Source organism: Choloepus didactylus, chromosome X (genome assembly GCF_015220235.1).
Source record: "Choloepus didactylus isolate mChoDid1 chromosome X, mChoDid1.pri, whole genome shotgun sequence".
NCBI lineage: Eukaryota > Metazoa > Chordata > Mammalia > Pilosa > Megalonychidae > Choloepus > Choloepus didactylus.
This window is the reverse complement of record NC_051334.1, coordinates 114659132-114681331: the sequence shown is the minus strand read 5'-3', so window position 1 is coordinate 114681331 and position 22200 is coordinate 114659132. Positions and strand designations below refer to the sequence as shown.

The 22200-nt window shown below is 36.5% G+C and overlaps 1 protein-coding gene across 1 annotated transcript in view; it reads left to right on the top strand.

Moving 5' to 3' along the window:
* The window catches only part of IL1RAPL2 (interleukin 1 receptor accessory protein like 2), a 789386-nt gene that overhangs the window by 304178 nt on the left and 463008 nt on the right, over positions 1-22200 (top strand). The window lies entirely within an intron of this gene.

Sequence of the window (22200 nt, the reverse complement as noted above, 5' to 3'; positions counted from 1 at the left end):
CTTGGCCACGAGTCTGTGAAGGGTTGTCACCTGAGCTAAGTGCTGAGGGGGGTGCCCGTGGTGTGGAAGGCTGCTCCCCTCCATGCCAGTCAGCCAGCTCCAACCTTCCATTCCCTGGCAGTGTTCTGGGCTGAACACTCACCTGTCTTAAGCGCAGTCTCTCAGTTTCTCTGAGTACATGCTCACTGTGGGTGTAGAAGCCCCTGCCCAGCCGTTGGAATCCTGAAACTGCTGTTCTAGAGCGCTTTCTGTCCTTTATCTGGTGTTTTTCATGGAAGAGAATTTTGCTCTGTCTCTCCTAATCCACCATCTTTGTTCCCCCTCAACATCTCCGTATCTTAAGACAAAGATTAAGGTGTCTCTTTTTGAGGTTATTGAATGTATTCTGCAGGAACAACTATCAGAACCAATCCTTTACCTTTAATCAGAAAGTCCTAATCTGATATTTGAAGAATAATACCCAGGAAATGATGCCTTCAAAATCAAGATTGATTTGCTCATTTCATATTTGGAAAACCAAAGGTAAACTAAAAACATTTTCACTTGTATTTGTTAGATATAAATATAGATGTAGATGATATAGATGCAGATGTAGATGTAAGTATATAGAGTTAGATATATGGATATAATCCAACTCAAGACCATTTTGAAGAATGGATGTGTGTCTTTATTATTACAAGATACCATTGTAAGTTTTTAGTAAGCCACAATCAGAAAAATCTGATTCCATGATTCCTGGATCCCCTACACTGTGTGCCTTAGATATGTTTCTATCTTTCTTTCTTCACTATTCCCCCCTCCCCTATACACATGTACCTATATTATCTCTGGCAATACACCCAAAGTTCTCCCTTCTCTTCCCCAGCACCTTCTAAGCATGGTATCTCAAATCAGACTCCTGATTCAAATGCTGTTTTCACCACTCACCGTGTAGCCTTGGCAAGTCACCTAATCTCTCTGTGCCTCAATATTTGTATCTGTAAACTGTGGTAATGAGCAGTAGTACTACTTCAGAGAATTGTTCTGAAGATGAAAAATAGTTCATGCAAAATATTTGGGCACAGTGCCGGCAATAAATGTAAACTATTATTTTTACTACTTTAGATTTTGCTATCAATTCTACTACTACTATTTTTCTACTATCAGCCCTCTAAATAACCTACATTTATTAAACCCAGTACCTTAAAGCATCTTCTTCCCCAGAGCCTTCCTGGAATAAAGAGAATAGATAATGGCTCTTCTCCCTCCACCTTCCACCCCTCACCTCCCAACCTCCCCTTGCCTCATTCTCATTTCAGCCTCATTTTCATGAGAAAGAGATGAACAGGTTAGCAGCAGCCTATCTTTGGCTAAAGTAATTTGAACCCAAAAAGCAACATATTGAAAACAAAGCAGAATATCATAACCGGTTGTTTAATAACACCTCTATTTCCCTCAGCTTCTTAACACCTTAGTCACAGTGTTTCTTGATACTCTGTCCTTGTCCACTATCCCTTGTTTTGCCAACCTAGCTCAGTCTTTCTCCTTTTTTCTGTATTTGGTTGATTTCATTGGAGATAAAAAAGTATTTAATGAGCATCTACCTCAGTGCCTGGCCCTGTTTTTGGAAGTAGGAGGACAGGGGTGGACATGTTCTTAAGAAATAAAGTCACAAGGCACCACCTTCTCTCCTACCAAATAGGAGATTAGGTTTGTATGAAAATTATATGAAATTATTAGAAAATATTTGAAGAAAGAGTATTCATTCATTTGGTCAGCATTCATCACATGTACTTAGCACCATATGAGTTCCTTCAGGACAGAGTCAAAACCTCAGTAATTCGGTGTATCTGCTCTAGTATCTGCCTGGTATGAGACACTCAGAAGATGTTTATTGAATGAACAGATGAAAGGATGAAAGGAGGAGACCTGGATCTTAATGTGAAGAAGCTTCTAATCTAGTAGAAATGAAGAGCTGTGTACAGTCTCTTCCTTCATCCACTCTCCCATGCACATGGTCCATAGAGAATATGCCCTGTACTCTCACACCTCTCTTCTACAGATCCTTCTGCCTAAAATGCCGTTCCCCTTATTTTCTGCTTAGCGAACTCATTCATTTGTCAAGGTATAACTTTACTAGTGTCTTCTCAGTGAAATCTTCTCTGAGTCTCCACCCTGAGCAGAATTAATCCCTCCCTCCTCTGCCCACTTGTAGCACTTTTCATATACCTCTCTTAGCATGTAGCACTTTGACCATAATTACTGATTTATAATTTCTCCAGCTCTAATGCAAACTCAGAAATGATTGAGACTTTATATGACTGAACTTTGTCATTCTAGGGCCGAGGACAGTGTCTGGCATATAGTTTGTGCTCAACACATGGTTGAGTGAAAAAAAAAATGAATGCATGGACCAGTTACTCCACATATAATTATGGCAAATAACCTGAGAGGTAAAATAAGAATATAAATAATTGTTAGATTGTGTTGTATGGTTCCAAATGGCAAGTTCAATTTTTTTTCTTGGTTTAAGCCCTCCCTGCTTCACTCCTACTCCTCTTTCATAGTTTTCAGTTCCTATACCATCTGCCTCTCTTTGACTTTTCTGCCACCTTTGCCTGTTATTATGGTATATTCCACGAGCACTCAGAACACGTGTGTTTAGAAAAACAATCAAGATAAAATTAACCATAGATGAAATTATATCACCTGAAGCATAATGTTAACATGAATAACTAATTGTAAAATGTTCTGGTTAATTGCATTTTTTGATTAATCCTTATGCAAGGAATAATTAGTGACTGATTTTCATGGATTTAGAATGCAGTAATAAACACTCACCATTACAAATATACTAAACACAGTCAAGTCTTTGATCTGGTATTCATTCAGGCACTCTGTGTTCATTGGATGGTAGATATGGCAGATGGAGAAGATTGGTTTGAATCTACACTAATCCCAAGATGCGCATGGGAATTTGTTCTTTAAAAAATACCTGGAAACTTGCTTATTTGTCATTTACCTTATTTTTATAAAAGTCAAGAGCAGAAAATATCCCAATTACTTTTGCTTTCCAGTTGTTTGGAGATCTGATAAAAGGAAGGATTTTCAAAGTGGCTCCAACATAACTGACAAAAGCCCTCTGGAGATCATATACTGTATCATTCTCAGGAACATTACTGGTTTGCTCAGCTGACATTAGCAAATTCCTTAATCTGTATAGTCATTGACTTAGGGGTAAAAACACAGAATCACCTAATTAGCACCACAAAAAATAGATTGATTCTATATCTGAGTGATTCAAAAATTCAGAATAACACATGGCAAATTCCGTTATTGTTTTGTTAAAATTCATCATGAAGCAAGTCTGCCAGCAGCCACATCTTGAAAATCTATTTGTTCTAAAGGAAATTTTCAGTTTCCATACTTTTTTTCATGGGGTTTTTGAAATATGACAATAATAGCCTTTTTGGAACCATAAGGTTTATATTTAGATTTTCTTGATTTTCTAAGAATTGAATGGACTTGTGATAGAAATACAGTATCATTCAACATAACAATAATTTTAGTTACTTTGAGTATTCTATATGTACCAGGGATTCTACATCTAACTATTTTCATAAACCTTCTTCAAAGCCAGAATTCTACTGAATTAAGAGTTGGGATGTTGTTTGTTGTTTTCCTGAAATAGACTTGAATGTTACTATATTTTGGGCAGATGATCACAAACACATCCGCATGAGAAGGCAACAGATGTAAAGAAAAAAGTGCTATATTTATTTCAAGCCCAGAGAGCAATGCAAGTATCACAGCAAATTTGTGCCAACAATTATATATATTCTTTTGCTGACAGCTTGGTCTACAAAGCTGCTGGAGTACAGAATCATCAAGTGTAACACAGAGGCAACTATGAAGCAATGGATAATATTTGATCAGTAAATAAAATCAAGTAGGAGTTTTAAAACTAGTTACATCTTTCATCAGACATTTCTTCATTTTGTCACTCCTTTTATTTGTAGACTAAAATTCAGAAGAAACCCTATTTGTAGGGTTTCTTTAAAGCATGTTTTAAAGCAAAACCATTCATGAAAGGAGGAGAGTTACAAAGCATGTTTTAAAGCAAAACCATTCATGAAAGGAGGAGAGTTACAAATGCATATTTGTTGCTAGTAGATGATAGTATGAATGATACAGCATTTCTGTCTTCTTCACCTTTAAAATATAGTTTAAACAACATTGTGAACATGATGAACAACAATGAATTATATATTTAAATATGGTTAAAAGGAGGAATTTTAGGTTGTATGTATGCTACTAGAATAAAAATTATAAAAACAAATAAACATAGAACTGCACACACAAACAGTAAACCCTAAGTTAAAGCATGGACTATATAGTTAACAGCACAATTATAAAAATGTGCTTTTATCAGTTGTAACAAATGTACCACACCAATGCAAGGTGTTAATAATAGGGTGATATATGGGAACCCTGTATTTTATGCATGATTTTCTTGTAAACCCACAACTTCTCTAATAAAATATATATATGTGTGTGTATATATATATATACACACACATGTTGGAGAGGAGAAAATTGAAGCCAATTTTTTTTGTAACAAATAAAAGGAAAATTTAATCTGGAAAGGGTTTTTTAGGTCATTTGATTCACTGATTCCCAGAATTTTCTTCACATTATAAAATACCTAATACACGTTTTAAAAATATGGCCTTGGGTTCCTCTCTGAGATTCTGATTCAGGAGAGCTGAAATGGGGCCAGAGAAGCAACATTATAAATAAGCATACTGGGTACTTTCAGTATAGTTGGTCACTGCCCTATTTTGGATCTATTGTTCTAGTTCAACTCCTTACCTAATGTGGAACTTCCTACAGAAAATTCTTAACATATGGCCTTTCAACCACTCAAAGCAACCCATTCCATTGTTGGATAACAGTAATTGAGGGAAAATTCTTGTATGTTTATCCAAAGTCCTTGCAACTTCACCCCATGGTATGTGTCTAACAACTTCTGAATGAACCCTGCACTGTTGGACATGCAGTTGGCACATTGGGGGACTCCTTGTTTTGATTAGTTAATTCTGTCTTAGGGCTGAAGGAGTGTGCATATTAAGAAACCAAATTGTAATGCAAGATGCATTTATACTGATGAAGCAAAATATCCATAGGTTTTTATACCCCTTCATTAGCAGCTGTGCTATATTGGAATGTTTTCTCAGCAATAGCTTCCAATAGCAACTTAAATCTTAGCTGAGTATTTAAGATTTAGATTTTCTACTTTAATCACAGGCAACAGCTCAGTCAGTATTGGGAAGCTTTAGAAATTTGATGGCAAAAGCCCCACTAGCCTACTCACAGTTGTCAGAGTTACAACTGGATGTTATTAACCTCAGCCTCAGGAAGCTCCTAGACAGAAAGAGCTTCCTCAAGAAAGAAAGACAGGCCTAAGAAACCTGTGCCAAGATAATCATGCCACTGGGGATAAAAATATGCAATTGGGGTAGGAAGTGGGATGAGAAAGAGGTTTTACATTGAAACTGGATGTTAAGAGGAGGGCTGCAGGGAAGCTGGTTAAACAGTGAACAAAGGGACTATGTGTGCAATGAAAAGCCTTGTCTTTCCATCGTGTGTTCCTTCCCAGTAAGAGTGTCTCTTGCTTAGCTCATTTCACAGCTCTGCTATGCCATGTGATTCTGTGAGACACCACCTAGGGGAGTCCTGTTCTGGTAACCAGCTGGGGTTACTCTAGTCTCTGTCCAACTGAGGCACCAGAGCAGGGTCAGACTTGAAAGAAATCCAGGGCAATTAAGTCTGCCTCTCAGATGGACCAGCTTCTTCATTCAGTTCCAGAGAGCAGCCAACCTGGAAGATGAGTGTTTAAATCTCTCCTTGCTGAGGAGAGGCTGTTACAGCTTATACCCCTAAAGGAGAGCAACACACTGTGACTAAACCATGGAGGGGTGTGGGCAGAATAAAGGAAATCATCTGGTTTAGAACTCAACAACTCTCCTTGCACTTAAGGCATCTTGGGAGGCATATGTCACCTTCCAGGTGAGCACCTGGTAGACAGAAGGCCAAGACAGGCAGTGGAAGAGACAGAAAAAAATGGGGAGGAAATAAAAGAAGACGAGAGTAGAGAAAACTCAGGAAAAAGGAAACTGAAGAGAAAAGAAAGGGATATAGTTAAGGGGTAGGAGCATGCTCCTCACCTCCCTTCACCCCCCACCAGGATTTATTAGTACCACCATTACTCTTTAACGGTTTTTTTCTCTCCTGGAGTCAATTTCTGTGGTATGGATTCAGCAAGTTTGAAATCAAATGACACTAATCAGTTTTTCAACTCATTGTAACTGTTATCCCCTGCCAACTACTTCTTGTTCTTTGTTGGTTTATGTTGCAGGCCCACTATCTGGGGAAGGAGAAGTGAGAGAGTGTGCAGGCCCCTAATTATTCTTTGTAGGTGTGGAGTGAAGTTTTAATTTTATTTCTTACATCTGGTAACTAGAAAGCAAAGGAATGAATTTCTGCTTTCTCTGATGACACAAATAATTTTCCAGATTTAATTTTGCAAAAAAAAAAAAATCTAAAACCCCAACTGCAATAAAACTCATGCCAGGTGGTGAAATTGATTAAAGAAGCCCCCTCTCTAGTATATCTCTATTATTCTCTATTGTTTATTTCTGCCATAGCACATATCAAAATCTATATTTTGTTTATATTTCCTGTTTTATTATTTATTGTGTCTCTTCCTTCCAGTAGAATGTCAGCTCCATGAAGGCAGGGATTATTAACTCTTTTGTTCCTTCCTCTATATATTCCCCCAGGGCCTAGACAACTACCTGAAAGTAGCAGGCACTAAATAAACATTAATTGAATAAGTTAATGAATAGCAAGGCTCACACATCAAGCAGAACAAGCCCTTAGGAAAGACTCAAACTGCTAGCCTGTGAAGCCTTATGTTATCTGAACCCTGCCTACCTTCCAACCTCATAGTCTGCTCTCCCCCTAGCCTTTCAACAAATCTACATACCATGCTCTTCCTAACTAAAGGTGTCACACATGCCATTCCAACTACCTGGAATGCTCTTTCCTTGCTTGACATCCTCTCATCCTTCAGTTCTCTCTCTAAAAGTCACCTAAGTGAGACCTCCTTGACTGCCCCTTTCTAAGCAGTTCCCTCCCCCTTGTTCTCACCCACTGTACCCTGCTCATTTCCTTCAAGGTACTTGTCACAATTTGTAATTATGTATTTATTTACTTTTAAAAATCTCTATCTTCTACCCATCCCCCCATTGTGATATCCATGAGGTCTGTGATTGTGTCTCTTTTTGCTCATCCCTGTATCCCTAGCAGCTAACACAATTTTTGGTACAGAGTTGGCACTTAAATATTTCTTGATTGAATGAGTAACTAAGTGAGTGAATAGAAGAATTACTAGTATTCCTTCCTCTAGCCCTCAATTTGCAGATATGCCATCCTGAAGCCTGGTATTTTTATGATACTCATGGCTATGTACTCTCAGTCCAGAACAGAGGAAACCTTGGGTTAGGAAAGCCTAAATAGTCCCAATTACATTTCTATGATTTGAAATGAAGATTACAAAAATAATTTAATTTGTGAGGAAGAAATATAAGGAAGGGAAATTTTTTGTGTGTGTGCGCTCAAAGTAGTTTCGGTCCAAAGCTGGATTTTCTTTATAAAAATAGCACACTTGCAGCAACACAATATACCATATTATTTTTGTCACAGGCAACAAATTCCCTAATGGAGTCTATAGAGTCCTTTGGGAACTTGGCTAGCTGACCCTAGTATGGTGTCCCAATTTTGAAGTAGTATTAAATGAAGTAGTATTAAATGAACTAGTATTAAAATGAAGGAAACAATAATGTCTAAAAGAGAAAACTATAAAATATTTGATGCAGTAGATATATTGAATTATGAAGGATTGCCAAAGGCCTAAAGTTTCTTACATACAGGCACTAGTGATCAAAATTTTGTTTGTGTTGTAAAACACCCCAGTTCCAGACTCTAGGGATATAAATAAATATGGTAGCTTTTCCTTTATCTGTTAAAACTTATTTTCTCTAGTTCTCACTTTTATTCTCACCCCCGGGTTTTGCTAACTCAGACTTTGTACTTTGTCCAAATACCTTTTGCTTTGATAATCTCAGGAGCCATTTCTTTGGGAGATCCTGACAAGCTTCAGCTCCAACTGAGACCCCACTTCCACCATATGTTTCTTTCATTCACCTTTGTAAAGAGAGGGAGATTTGCTCACCTTTTATTTTTGCATTTAGCAAATGGAAGCAGCCAATAGTATTTACAATTTCTAGCATATATAATTGAGAGACAAAGCTGTATCATATAGAGGCAGACCTCTAAGATTTAGTCAGTACTAAATATCTGTTGCATTTTTATAGATTCCTGATTAGGGTACTTTAGTGATGTGTCATTTATTGAACTAGCCATTCATGCTGCTTAGCCCTCATTTATTTTCTTACTCTCAAGATCGCAGTGGTGTATGTAAAGTGGGTGCAAAAAGGTCAGGTACCTTAAAAATTCACATCTGGTTGAGAGATTTAGAAACGAGGTGGACTGTGCTTGCTTTTCCCCTCTAAATCTGAAAAGCCTGTGATTTTCCTTTCCCTGGAGGCAGTCTGCTGGATTAGATGGAGACACTTTCTGCCCCAAGGACAAACACTCAAGAACAACCAGAAATATCTTGATCTGAAAGGAAAGCCATGCAAGACTTCACTGAAGAAAGCTTTGGGATATAAAAATAAGATTAGAATAAGAATCTCAGAGTCCTATGCTAAATCTTACCTTTTAATCACAAAAAAAATGTTCTCTACTTGGCATTTTGTCTTATGCTATGCAGAGTCTAGATAAAAATGGGATTACGTAAAATTAATATGTTGATCAAAAATTATGAAAATGAGTTTCAAGTTATCAATGAGTTGTAGCTGAACCCCAACAAGGGCAGAATGCTGAATTCTCATGGGGAGTAAAAAAAAGTGGAATTTCTGTTACATAGCTCTAGGTACACCATGAAAGTATTCAATCAATCTGGCAGATTAAAGATACTGCAGGCATCCCTCACGGTCAGGAAATTTGATTCAGAATCCATATTTATTAAATTTGGTGACACAAAACCATGATTTTCAAAATCTAATATGCTTCAGAATTACCTGTTATGCTTGATAAAATGCAGATTCCTTGGCCCTTACTGAGGAGAGTGTCATTCAGAGGGTTTGGTGTTGGCCCAGGAATCTGCATTTTCAGAAGCAATGAAAGAGATTCTAAAGCAAGTTGACTACAGATTACCTTTGGGTAATCTAACAAATCAGGGAACAGCAAACATTTTGTGTAAAGGGCCAGATAGTAAATATTTTCTGCTTGTAAGCTAAACAGTCTCTGTCACAACTATTCAATTCTGCTGCGGTAGCACAGAAGCATCCATTGACAATAGGTAAACAAATGGGAGTGGTTGTAAGCGCCAATAAATTTTTATTTACAAAAACAGGAGGCTGTGAATGCAGTTTTCAGACCCCTGACCTAAATAATTAACTCTTCTTGCAAGCATAAAACCTCTAGTCTCAGTATTTATTTTGTAACCAGTGTACAGTTTATGATAGAGAGGAACATCTGTCAGTCAACTGTGGTTTTGAAAGTCCAGCCCTTTTTAATATTGTAAATACCAAGTAAAGGGGAGAACAAATTTCCTTGAATTTTGTGAACAAAATATTGAGTAATTCTCATGATCCACTTTCTCCAGAAAATATTTCTGATTGACCAAGCCCAATCTCCACTGAGCCAACATATTCCCTTGCCAAAGTTTTCTCCATAATTCACATTGATAATTCTGAACCCCTGTATGACAATAGTATGGGGCCACAGGATTGATCAAGATTTCAATAGAGCAACATTGGAATCTACATGGATTTATGTGGCCATTTCCATTTCCTACACCCATTATAGATGTTGCCAACTGAGTATAATATTCTTTTCTTCTGAGTACATATATGGCCACAAAACCAGTCTTGGTAATTCCAAGTATTCATTACCAGCCAAGTAGAGTTGGCATGTGAAATACTTGTGTGCATTCCCTTAATAAGCCAGCCTTGCTGAATGGTGTTTTTATTACCTGTGTTTTTTCTAATTGGGTGCACACAATATAAATTTTACTATATCTTAATCCATGTAATTATGAGCTTTGTTCAGTGGGCATTCCATAATATATATTTTAATTGGTTGTCACTGTTTTCCTGTTAGAATATAAATATCTTAATTTCCAAGAGTATGCCAAGTCTATCATGTTTCATCCTGTGAACATTTCAGAAAAACTTGTTGCAAGGTTTATAGTGCATCATTTCTCTTTAAAATGTCAATGTTCATTCATGACTATGGTATCATAAGTATACTAAAATTCCACTAATAGTTAACTTATTAAAGGACATTTAAAATCATAAAAACTCATGTTATTGATTATTTGGAAATTGAAGAGATCTGTAGGCTATTTTATGGTGAGATATGTATGAAACTATAGCATATTCTTTGAAATAATATTTTAGATTAACATGGGTTAATACTGTTAAAGAATTGTTTGGCTACATAATCAGAATGTTTGCTTGCTAAGTACAGTGTAGTTTATAGCATTAAATGGACTCTGTTCCATAATGTTGTCCTGACTCCACAATCTCATGAAATGGTATGCTGGTTACTTTAGTAAAATGTATTTAGTAAAAATTTGAAGAAAAATTACCATTTAACAAAGCAAAGCAATTTTAAAAGCATTTGCAATTTCATCCTAAGTGCATAGCGCTCATGTGTAATATGACAATATCTAAATATTTACTGAGCTTATTGCAAGTACTTTACTGTTGTCAGGATCAGTCATGAAAAAGCATTTGAATTGAAACTCAAATTGAATAGGACTAAAAGCTAAGTGAAGAGGATTAATAGTTCAACCAGGTGGCTTGCCCCAAAGTTTCTAGGATAATACAACCAGTAAATGGAACTTCCCTCATAGACCTTGTTTTTCACCTAACAGATTTGGTAGATTCTCAAACACCAAAATAAAACAGATGAATAGAGGCATCCCTTTATATCTAATGTTGGTGATTCAGCACCAAAACCTGCCTTACAGACAACAGTCTACAGGCTTTTCCTGTATGCCAATGTTAGGCCCCAGGGAATGTGATCTGATCTCTGGCATTTCCAAACTCCATAGCAGGAGTTTAAATCTTTTATTCAATTGTATTGAGATATATTCATATACCATAAAATCATCCAAAGTGTATAATCACTTTGTTTACAGTACCATTATAGAGTTGTGCATTCATCACCACAATTAATTTTTGAACATTTTCATTACTGCAAAAAAAACAGAATAAAAATTAAAGTAAAAAAGAACACCCAAAACATCCCATTCCCCATCCCCCCCTATAATTCATTTACTATTTGTCCTCATTTTTCTACTTATTTGTCCATACACTGGACAAAGGGATTGTGAGCCACAAGGTTTTCACAATCACACAGTCACACTGTATAAGCTATATAGTTATACAATTGCCTTCAAGAATCAAGGCTACTGAGTTGCAGTTCAATGGCTTCAGGTATTTCCTTCTAGCTATTCCAATACACTAAAAACTAAAAAGGGATACCTGTATAATGCATAAGAATAACCTCCAGAATGTCCTTTTGACTCAATTTGAAATCTCTGTCACTGAAACTTTATTTTATTTATCTTCTCCCTTTTGGTTAAGAAGGCTTTCTCAATCCCTCGATGCTGGGTCCAGGTTCATCCCTGGGAGTCATGTCCCATGTTGCCAGGGAAAATTTATACCCCTTGGAGTCATGTGCCACATGGGGGTGGGGCAGTGAGTTTAACTGCATAATTGGCTTAGAGAGAGAGAGGCCAAGTCTGAGCAACAAAAGAGGTTCTCTGGAAGTGAATCTTAGGCACAATTGTATGTAGCTTAACCTTTCCTTTGCAGTAATAAGCTTCATAAGGGCAAGCTCCAAGATAGAGGGCTCAGCCTTCTAAATTGGTAGTCCCCAATGCTTGTGAGAATATCAGTAATTCCCCAGGTGGGGAAGTTCAGTGTTTCCACATTTTCCCCCAGTCCCTCAAGGGGGCTTTGCAAATATATTTTTATTCTCTGTCCAAATTACTTTGGGATAAATCATGGCATCACACTAACCTGTACAAACCAACAAGAACTCATCCCCTATTCAATGTTCCATATAATTATGGTGTTCAAATAAATTGACCATACAAGTTAAATTATATAGTGTGCTACAGAAAATATAGATTTTGCACCAAATAACATCTCTTCCTTTGGTCTCACACAGAAGCTGAAGTTTTAAAACACCATTCTCAGTATAATTAAGTAGTTATGCATTCACCACCACAATCCATATGAGGAAATTTCCTTTTCTGATATTTCTTCTCTTTCTTCAATTTGGCATTTGCAGAGTCCTTCTCCAATCTATATCTTCCTCCAGAGTTTCAAACAATTCAGAATTGTACTTTTTTCATTGAATCTCTGGAGAGACATTTTCAGTAGCTGTTTATGTTGCCATGTTGATGATGTCACCTCCTAACTGTGTTTATTTTTAACCAACTTCCTACTCTTAAAACATGGAATATCTCTTCTAGCCACTCAACAAACTGTCAACAGCTATAAGCAAAGAGGACATTTGTTAGATTCTCTATGGGGAACCATCTCCAGAAATAATGTGTTCCTTACCTTTATAATTCTGACATCTGTCTTTGAGACAGACACAAATTTCTCTACTCTAGATTTTCTCTAGTCCAGGCACTTACCAAGAGCATAGCAGAAGTAAAGAAGGTTTATAAGTAAATGTAGGAGAATGAAAGACATGGACAATCATGTGCAAATTACAGGGAGAGAAGAGACAGTGGGAAAGAAGTCTTGGTGCAACTGTGGCCTGGTAAAAGACAGTGGGGTTAAGAGATCTGTGATGAGGGCTTTGAATATACTGCAGGAAATCAGATCCAGGTTGTTTTGAGACATAAACCAAAGCTGTGGCCAAGCTTGCAAACAGCATATTGACAAGCACAATTTACTAAACCAAGGTTTGGCTAGGCAGGACTGGCTCTCAGCAAATTTGGGTAGTAGATTCAGTGTCCTCAGTATGCTTTTGCTGAAATATTCCTGCTGTGACTATCACATACGGTGCCCAATAACCTCCCATGCACCAACCCTTCCACCAAAATCTCAGCAGCTGGAACAGATTTGGGGAACATATTCACTCTAAGGTGTTAATGACTGGTGAGGGATTCAATGTGTTGCCTTTCCCAGAGGGATGTGTGTTGGATCCAAGAAATGACCTGTTTATGCAATTTCAGACATCCTCAGTTACATGGAGGAGGCATTTAATGATGTAGCTGGCCTTTTTACTGCCACTGAAATCACAGTACACATAGGAAATTGCCCACTCATAAAGTCTGCCCTGTGGCTGGAGGTGGAAATACATGTAGGGAATTTGGAAGGAGCTAACTCTCCCAGTGTTTGGCCTGGTAATAATGCTGAGCTCCTTTTTGCTTTCGTTTGGTTTGGTTTGGTTTTAGATTTCTTGACGTGCAACTCTGATAAGAGTGCTAAAGAATTCTGAAAGACTTATCCAATATTTTCTTTTAAAAACAACATATATATTATTTTTTTGTTTAAGGTTATTTGGGGAGTGGGATAGGGGAGCATTCAGAGAGTTCAGGGTGAGGGATAGAATATATTCAACCACCTACAAATAGAGTGCCAACCAGGCCTTGTGAAAGCTACTTACCACACCCAGGAACCACTGCTAATTCAAAAGATCAATGTGTTATTTTTTAACCCAAAGTTAGTTCTCATCAAGTCATTTTCTGAATCCAAACAATTATCTGGCAGTGGATGTAATAATTGATTTTTTTGTCTTTTTGACAGATGGGAAACTTAGACTTGTTATGTTATAGGCCGTGCCCGAGTATGAATCATTATACCAACTTGAATTTTAATATGCAAAACTATTCTTGCCTTTAATACATGGCTTGCTCATTAGTATAGAAGATACATTTTATTATCCTTTTTATTACTTTGCATATTGTCCATGTTTCAATATTCCAGTCCAGTCAGACATTTGGTTATGAAATTGACACACATGCCTATCATTGAGAACAATAATAGTGATTGTCAATGTGTTTTATCCTACCAGTGGCTATATCTACAACCTGTTAGAATTGAGTGTCATCAAGTATTTGGCTCATATCATTTCTCTTAGTTTATTAAAACTGCTTCCCAAGTGGTAGGGACCCCTAGTCCACTTTACTGGAGCAATATATGCCAAACTAAATGAGTTAAGTGGTTCTATTAGTTGCTGCATCTATAAAATTAGGAAGTTGGGTAGGATGAATATAAGGTACTATAGATAATGTCCTTCAAGAAATAAACATCCATGAATCCATGTTTAGATTTGGTTCCATAAACATAATGCCCTACATCTGATAAGACTCGCTTATTTACATGAGCTTATTTGATCCTTGCAATTACCCTATTCATTTATAGTCTACTAAGTACCTACTAAGTTTCTGCAATATTTTTAGACTCTGATATTATAAAGTTGAGATAGACAGTCCAGGAATTATTATCCTCATTTTAGAGGGGGAGAATCAGCAAATCAAAATAGCTTACTGATTTACCAAAGGCCAAAGAGCTCTCATTTGTGGACATGGGTCAGAATTCAAAGTATTTTGACTTATTCTGTTAATTATTATTACTTCCATTTTACCTTTTGTGTCCAAGTGCATCAAACATCCTGAAATGCAAAAGTTATTTATATAGATATGACACAAAAATCATGATTCATAAAAGTAAAAATTGATAAATTGGACTTCATCAAAATTACAAAACTTTTGTTCTGTGAAAGACACTATTAAGAGAATGACAAGACAAGTCACAAACTGGGAGAAAATATTTACAAATCACATATCCGACAAAGGATTTGAATCCAGAATATCTGAAGAACTGTCAAAACTCAACAATAAGAAAACCAGCAACTCAACTGAAAATGGGTTGAACAGACACTTCACCAAAGAAGATATACTGATGACAAATAAGCACGTGCAAAGATAACATCATTAATCATTAAGGATGTGCAAATCAAAACTGCAATGAGCTACCATTACACACCCATTAGAATGGCTAAAATTTTAAGAAAATACTGACAATACCAATGCTAGCAAGTATGTGGAGCAACTAGAACTCTTATGCACTGCTGGTAGGAATGCAAAAGGTTCAACTGGAAAATTGTTTGGCAGGTTCTTTTAAAGTTAAGCATATACTTACCAAATGATCCAGCAATCACACAATGAAAGTTGATGTTTACACAAAAAGCATGTAAATTAATGTTTATAGCAGCATTATTTATAATTATGTAAAAACTGGAAACAACCCAAATGTCTTTCAACAATGAATAGATAAACTGTGGTGCATCCATACAATGAAATGCTACTAACAATGAAAAGAAATGAACTATTGATACATGCAATAGCATAAATGAATCTCAAATACATTATATTCAGTGAAAGAAGCCAGCCTCAAAAGACTACATACTGTATGCTTTCATGTAGATGACAGTCTTGAAAAGGTGAAACTATGTGGAGCGAGAAAAGATCACTGGTTGCCAAGTGGTTAGAAGTAGGGAAATGGGCTGACTTCAAAAGTGAAACATGAGGAAAATCTTTGGGGTGTTCTTACTTTTCTGCATACTTTTTCTCATGGTGGTTACAAGAATCTATGTATGTGTTAAAACTCATAGAACAGTACATCCAAAAAAGTTAATAAGATAATTATTACACATTAATCCTGATAGTTAAAATTGGTCCTAGCCAAAATTTTAAAGTGAGATTTGAATTCAGCACTATGCACTTCCTTTGAGCTTATCAGCAACACATCTCTAGGCATGTACTCTTCCCTCAGTTCCTTCACTCATGTTTCAGGATATAATCTAATGAACAAATTCATGCAAAAGTTCAAATGACTACAAATAGCTACACGTCTTTCCTCTAGTAGGGTCATTTTCATTTGAGCAGTTCATGGAAGTTTAAAGTCATCTCCATCATTGGGTGGGATTCCAGGCATCGGTCACAGGGTAAAGGACACACTGTAGGGAAGAAGAGCCATGACAGCCTTCTTTGCTTTTCCAGAATTAATACATATTTTGCTTAGCTTTCCAAATTTGTTTTGGAGTTTGTGTAAAAATATGGTATAGTATAAGCTGGCACTGTAGAAGAATATATAAATATGTATATGACCGTCCCAAATACTGAATACACTTGGACCAGGAAGGGAAATCTTAGATAGAACAATGAAAATACATGTCTTGAAATCTTAACTTCTTAATAAAAGAAATCATTTAATTGATGGCTTGTTACAACAAAATTCTGAAACTATGCAAGAGCATTATAAAATGTATCTATTCATTATTTTAACTGTTGTCACTTTCTGAGAGCTGAGTAACTATAGTTTCATTTAAATTCTTTTCAAAAGTTATCTAAAGGTGAGAGTCCTTTTGTAAAATACAAAATGTTTAAAGCAAAAAGCCACCCATTATCTTATCTATTTTTAAAAGCAGTTTTATTGAGATACAGTCACACACAATATAATCCATCCTAAGCGTACAGTCCATGGCTCACAGTATATTCACAGAGTTGTGTACTCATCACTACAATAAATTTTTGAAAATTTTCATTACTCCAAAAAGAAAAAATCCACTCTCATTATACCCCTCCCCCCATTTTTATTAACACTTAGCATTGGTGTGGTACCTTTTTTTTACAACTGATGAAATAATAATACAATATTACTGTTAAGTATAATCCATAGTTTATGTATTTTTAATTTTGTTACTTCTGCTTTGCGTGTGAAATCAAAGAAAGCATTGCCTACTCCAAGATCTTGAAGATGCTTCCTTACATTTTCTTCTAGGAGTTTTATGGTCCTGGCCCTTATATTTATTTCATTGATCCATTTTGAGTTAATTTTTATATGTGGTGTGAGGTAAGGATCCTATTTCATTCTTTTGGATATGGATATCCAGTTCTGGCAGCACAATGTTTTTTTAATTCAGTTTTATTGAGATATAGTCACATATCATACAGTCCTCCATGGTGTACAATCATACAGTTGTGCATTTGTCACCCCAATCTATTTTTTGAACATTTTCCTTATATCAGAAAAAGTAAAAATAAGAATAAAAAATAAAAGTAAAAAAGAACACCCAAATCATCTCCCCCATCCCACCCTATTTTTCATTTATTTTTTGTCCCCATTTTTCTACTCATCCATCCATACACTGGATAAAGGGAGTGTGATCCACAAGGCTTTCACAATCACACTGTCACCCCTTGTAAGCTACATTGTTATACAATTGTCTTCAAGAGTCAAGGACACTGGGTTGCAGTTTGAGTTTCAGGTATGTACTTCTAGCTATTCCAATACTTTAAAACCTAAAAAGGGTTATCTATATAGTGCATAAGAGTGCCCACCAGAGTGACCTCTTGACTCCATTTGGAATCTCTCAGCCACTGAAACTTTATTTTGTTTCATTTCATATCCCCATTTTGGTCAAGAGGATGTTCTCAATCCCAAGATATTGGGGCCAGATTCACCCCTGGGAGTCATATCCTGCATTGTCAGGGAGATTTACACCCCTGGGAGTCTGATCCCACATAGGGGGGAGGGCAGTGAATTCTCCTGCCAAATTGGCTTAGCTAGAGAGAGAGGGCCACATCTGAGCAACAAAGAGGCACTCTGGGGGAGACTCTGAAGCACAACCACAAGTAGGATTAGCCTCTCCTTTGCAGTAACAAACTTCATAAGGGCATGTCCCGAGACAGGGGGGTTAGCATACCAAACCTCCAGTCCTCAGTGTTTGTGAGAACATTAGCAACAATCCAGGTGAGGAAGCCCAATACCTCTGCATTTCCCCCCAGCTCCTCAGGAGGGGTGGGGCCTGCATATATGTTTTTATTCTCTGTCCACATTACTTTGGGATGTGTCTCTATTTCACACTAACCTATACAAACCTACCAGGTCTCACTTCCTATTCAAATTTCCATGTAATTATGGTATTTGAACAAACTGTGTGAGTTAAATTGTTAAGGAAATATAGATTCTGCACCAATTAAACATCTCTTCCCTTGGTCTCACATGGACGTTGAAGTTTTAAAATACAGTCAGTATCGTCCTTTACCCTTTGGCCCAATTTGCCCTAGTCTTAACCAGTTCTGCTTCATTCATATCTCTAATTGAAATCTGGACAGTTTTTCAGGTTTTTAAACAGTTGCTGTATGCGCTAATACTGACATTCATATCTGCTGAGTTCTAGCTCTGAGTTTCAGGTGTCACACAGCTATCCAAAGTTCCAGGGATCTGTCAGGTTATACACAAAGTGATCAGTGTCTCAGAATCTGGGGATAGCCATTACAATTCAGGAATAGATGTGACTGCTGTAAGAGCTTACAATCTAGGGACCATTACAGTAAGTGTTCCCCTGATAAGCTGTGCTCTAAGATTCAATTATGAGTTTACACATTGTAGTTAGTCCATATTTCTGAGGCATTATAGTGTTTGCCTTTGTTTCTGGAGTAGTTCACTCAAAATGCTGTCTACAGGATCCATTCACCTCGTTATGTTTCTCACAGCTTCACTCCTTCTTGCAGTTGCTCAATATTCCATTATATATACACACAACAGTTCACCATTCTGTTCCTCATTGGATGTACCCTTAGGCCACCTCCACCCATTGAAAATCATGCATACTGCCTCCATAAGCACCAGTGTGCAAATGTCCATTCACATCCCTGCTCTCAGATCCTCCAAGTATATGCCCCCTAATGAGGTTGCAGGACCTTATGGCCAACACACAGTTAACTTCTTGTGGAACCAACACATTGTCCTCCAGGAAGTCCGCACCATTCTGCCTCCTAACCCACAGTAAATACGTACATCCTTCCCTCCATGTTTTCTCCAGCACTTTTATCCCTGTTTATATTTTCCCTATAATTTAATAGAGCTATATTCACATACCATATAATTATCCACAGTGTACAATCAGTAGTTCATGGTATCATCATATAGTTGTGCATTTCTCACAATAGTCAGCACTTGAACATATTGATTACCACAAGAAAATTTTTTAACAAATAATAAAAAAGGTAATAAAAGGAAAAATAAAGTATCATACAATACAATATAATAGTAGGATCAGCACAAGTTTTTGAAGAGATTTTTCTGTCCCAGTTAAGTGGACTTGGCAGGCTTGTAAAAAATCAGTTGACTATATGTGGAGGTCTATTTCTGAGCTCTAAATTTGATTCCATTGGCCAATATATCTTCCTTTATACCAGTACTGTGCTGTTTTGACCACTGTAGCTTTGCAATATGCTTCAAAGTCGGGAAATGTAAGTCCTCCAACTTCTTTCTTCTATTTCAAGATGCTTTCAGCTACTTGGAGTCCCTTACCATTCCAAATATATTTGATAATTGGCTTTTCCATTTCTGAAAAGTAGGCTGTTGGAATTTTGATTGGGATTGCGTTGAACCTGTAAATCAATTTGGGTAGAATTTACATCTTGATGATATTTAGTCTTCTAATCAATGAACATGGAATGTCCTTCCATTTATTTCAGTCTTTGATTTCTTTTAGTGATGTTATGTAGTTATCTGTGTACAGGTCTTTTACATCCATGGTTAGGTTTATTCCTAGATATTTTATTGTTTTAGTTGCTATTGTAAATGGAATTTTTTCCTTGAGTTCCTCCTCAACTTGATCATTACTAGTGTATAGAAAAACTACTGATTTTTGCCTGTTGATCTTGTATCCCACCACTTTGCTAACTTGTTTATTAGCTCTGTTAGCTTTGTTGTAGATTTTTGGGACTTTCTATATATAGGGTCATGTAATCTGCAAATAGGGGAAGGGTTACTTTTTCCTTTCTGATTTGGATACCTTTTAATTTACTTTTATTGCCTACCTGCTCTAGGAAGAACTTCCAGTACAATGTTGAATAACAGTGGTGACAGTGGGCATCCTTGTCTTGTTCCAGATCTTAGAAGGCAAGCTTTCAATATTTCACCATTGAGAATGATGTTAGCTGTGGGTTTTTCACATATGCCCTTTATCATATTCAGGAAGTTTCCTTCTATTCCTATCTTTCAAAGTGTTCTTATCAAGAAAGGATGCTGGATTTTGTCAAATTTCTTTTCTGCATCAATTGAGATGTTCATGTGGTTCTCCCCCTTTGATTTGTTAATGTGGTATATTACATTAATTGATTTTCTCGTGTTGAACAACCCTTGAATATGTGGGATAAAATTTACTTGATCATGGTATACGATTCTTTTATTGTGCTATTGGATTCAATTTTGCAAGTATTTTGCTGAGGATATTTTGCATCTATATTCATTAGAGAAATTAGTATGTAGTTTTCTTTTCTTGTAGTATCTTTATCTGGCTTTAGTAATAGTGTGATGTTGGCTTCTTAGAATGAGTTAGGTTGTGTTCCCTCCTGTTCAACTTTTTGGAAGAGTTAGAGCAGGGATATTAAATCTTCTTGGAATGATTGTTACAATTCACCTTTGAAGTCATCTGGGCTTTTCTATTTTGGGATTCCTTTCATGACTGATTCAATCTCTTTACATGTTATTGGTCTGTGAGGTTTTCCATTACTTTGAAAGTCAGTGTAGATAGTTCCTATGTTTCTAGGAATTTGTCTATTTCATCTAAGTTGCCTAATTTGTTGGCATACAGTTGTTCATAGTGCCTTCTTTTGACACTTTTTATTTCTGTAGGGTCAGTAGTAATGTTTCCCTTCTCATTTCTGATTTTATTTGTTTGCATCTTCTCTCTCTCTCTCTTTTTTTTTCTTTTTCAGTCTATTGAAGAGTTTGACAATTTTATTAATCTTCTCAAAGAACCAACTTTTGGTTGTGTTGATTCTCTCTGTTGTTTTTGATTCTCAATTTCATTTATTTCTTCTCTAATCTTTATTATTTCTTTATTTTTGCTTGCTTTGGGATTAGTTTGCTGTTCTTTATCTAGTTCCTCCAAGTGCACAATTAGGTCTTTGATTTTAGCTCTTTCTTCTTTCTTAAGGAAGGCATTTAGAGCTATAAATTTCCCATTCTGCATTGCCTTTGCTGCATCCCATGAATATTGTTATGTTGCATTCTCATTTGCATTTCTCTCCAGATATTTACTGGTGTCTCTTGCAATTTCTTCTTTGACCCACTGCTTGCCTAAGAGTGTGTTGTTTACCTGCATTAGATTTGTGAATTTTCTGGTTCCATACCTGTTACTAATTTCCAGCTTCATTCCATTATGGTCAGAAAGAGTGCTTTGCATAATTTCAGTCTTTTAAAAATTATTGATACCTATTTTTTTGGCCCAATATGTGGTTCTCTCCTGGAGAATCATCCATGAGCACTTGAGAATAATGTATATCCTGCTGTTCTGTGGTGCAATGTTCTGTATATGTGTGTTAAGCCTAGTTCTTTTATCATATTATACAAGTTGCCTATTTCCTTATTGATCCTCTGTCTAGATGTTCTATCTATTGATGAGGGCGGTGTATGATATAGCATCCTTCTTTGGCTCTTATAACTATTTTGCATTTAGAGTCTGTTTTGTCCAATATTAGCATGGCTACCCCAGCTCTTTTTTGGTTACCGTTTGTTTGGAATCTTTTTCTACCTTTCATTTTCAACCTATCCATGTTTTGGGGTATAAAGTGAGTCTCTTTATGTAGGCAGCATATAAATCGATCATACTTTTTTACCCATTCTTCCAATCTTTCTCTTTTGATTGGGAAGATTAATCCATTAACATTCAATGATATTGCTGTAAAGGTGGTACTTACTTCAACTATGTTATCCTTTGGTTTTTATATGTCATATTTTATTTTTGTCTCTTTTTAAAATTTTAGTTCCTCTTACTGATAATCTTCATTTCTGCATTCTCCTCCAAGCCTCTCCTCTAATTTTCTTTCAGCCTGCAAAACTCCCTTTAGTATTTCTTGTAAGGCAGGTCTCTGTTGACAAACTCTCCCAGTTTCTGTTTATCTGTGGCTATTTTAAAGTCTCTCATTTTTGAAGAACAGTTTTGCCAGATAAAGAATTTCCTGGATGGCAGATTTTCTCT